Source organism: Arachis stenosperma, chromosome 2 (genome assembly GCF_014773155.1).
Source record: "Arachis stenosperma cultivar V10309 chromosome 2, arast.V10309.gnm1.PFL2, whole genome shotgun sequence".
Lineage (NCBI taxonomy): Eukaryota > Viridiplantae > Streptophyta > Magnoliopsida > Fabales > Fabaceae > Arachis > Arachis stenosperma.
The window spans coordinates 91,195,307-91,197,503 of record NC_080378.1 but is presented as its reverse complement, the minus strand read 5'-3'; the positions used below and the strand labels follow the sequence as shown (position 1 = coordinate 91,197,503).

The window sequence follows — 2,197 nt, the reverse complement described above, 5'->3', positions numbered from 1 at the left end:
TCTTATGATCATCAACCTACAAAAAAGATAAAAAACAAAAGAAAATAATTAATTATAAAACATTGGGTTGCCTCCCAACAAGCGCTTCTTTACTGTCATTAGCTTGACAGAGGACTCTCATGGAGCCTCAGAGATGCTCAGAATCGTGTTGGAACTTCCCAACACCAAACTTAGAGTTTGATTGTGGCCTCCCAACACCAAACTTAGAGTCTGACTGTGGGGGCTCTGTTTGGCTCTGTTTTGAGAGAAGCTCTTCATGCTTCTTCTCCATGATGACAGAGGGATATCCTTGGGCCTTAAACACAAGGATTCTTCATTCACTGAATGATCAACTCTCCTCTATCAACATCAATCACAGCCTTTGCTGTGGCTAGGAAGGGTCTGCCAAGGATGATTGATTCATCCATGCACTTCCCAGTCTCTAGGACTATGAAATCAGTAGGAATGTAATGGTCTTCAACCTTAACCAGAACATCCTCTACAAGTCCATAGGCTTGTTTTCTTGAGTTGTCTGCCATCTCTAGTGAGATTTTTGCAGCTTGCACCTCAAAGATCCCTAATTTCTCCATTACAGAGAGGGGCATGAGGTTTATACTTGACCCCAAGTCACACAAGGCCTTCTTGAAGGTCATGGTGCCTATGGTACAAGGTATAGAAAACTTCCCAGGATCCTGCCTCTTTTGAGGCAATTGCTGCCTAGACAAGTTATCCAGTTCTTTGGTGAGCAAAGGGGGTTCATCCTCCCAAGTCTCATTTCCAAATAACTTGTCATTCAGCTTCATGATTGCTCCAAGGTATTTAGCAACTTGCTCCTCAGTGACATACTCCTCCTCTTCAGAGGAAGAATACTCATCAGAGCTCATGAAAGGCAGTAGTAGTAAGTCCAAGGGAATCTCTATGGTCTCAGTTTGAGCCTCAGATTCCCAAGGTTCCTCATTGGGGAACTCATTGGAGGCCAGTGGACGTCCAGTGAGGCCTTCCTCAGTGGCGTTCACTGCCTCTTCTTCCTCCCAGAATTCGGCCATATTTATGGCTTTGCACTCTCCTTTTGGATTTTCTTCAGTGTTACTTGGGAGAGTGCTTGGGGGAAGTTCAGTAATTTTCTTGCTCAGCTGACCCACTTGTCCTTCCAAATTCCTAATGGAGGATCTTGTTTCATTCATGAAACTTTGAGTGGTCTTTATTAGATCAGAGGCCATTGTTGCTAAGTCAGAAGTATTCTGCTTAGAACTCTCTGTCTGTTGCTGAGAAGATGATGGAAAAGGTTTACCATTGTTAAACCTGTTTCTTCCACCATTATTATTGAAACCTTGTTGAGGTCTCTCTTGATTCTTCCATGAGAGATTTGGGTGATTTCTCCATGAAGAATTATAGGTGTTACCATAGGGTTCTCCCAGGTAATTTACCTCTTCCATGGAAGGGTTCTCAGGATCATAGGCTTCTTCCTCAGATGAAGCTTCCTTAGTACTGCTTGGTGCATTTTGCATTCCAGACAGACTTTGAGAAATCAAATTGACTTGTTGAGTCAATATCTTGTTCTGAGCCAATATGGCATTCAGAGTGTCAATTTCAAGAACTCCTTTCTTCTGACTAGTCCCATTGTTCACAGGATTCCTTTCAGAAGTGTACATGAATTGGTTATTTGCAACCATTTCAATCAGTTCTTGAGCCTCAGTAGGCGTCTTCTTCAGATGAAGAGATCCTCCAGCAGAGCTATCCAAAGACATCTTGGATAGTTCAGAGAGACCATCATAGAAAATACCTATGATGCTCCATTCAGAAAGCATGTCTGAAGGACATCTTCTGATTAATTGTTTGTATCTTTCCCAAGCTTCATAGAGGGATTCTCCATCCTTCTGTCTGAAGGTTTGGACTTCCACTCTAAGCTTACTCCATCTTTGTGGTGGAAAGAACTTTGCCAAGAAGGCATTGACTAGCTTTTCCCAAGAGTCCAGGCTTTCTTTAGGTTGGGAGTCCAACCATATTCTAGCTCTGTCTCTCACAGCAAAGGGAATAGCATCAGTCTATAGACCTCAGGGTTAACCCCATTAGTCTTGACTGTGTCACAGATTTGCAAGAATTCAGCTAAAAACTGATGAGGATCTTCCATTGGAAGTCCATGGAACTTGCAATTCTGTTGCATTAGAGAAACTAATTGAGGCTTAAGCTAAAAGTTGTTTGCTCCAATGGCAGGGAT

General features: G+C 42.6%; 1 non-coding gene across 1 annotated transcript; it reads left to right on the top strand.

The window, feature by feature from the left end:
* Window positions 1-1,781: 1,781 nt before the first annotated feature.
* On the top strand, window positions 1,782-1,889 carry LOC130964310 (small nucleolar RNA R71). The gene has a single exon (XR_009080410.1). It is a non-coding gene; the product is annotated as a small nucleolar RNA R71 (small nucleolar RNA).
* Window positions 1,890-2,197: the final 308 nt, after the last annotated feature.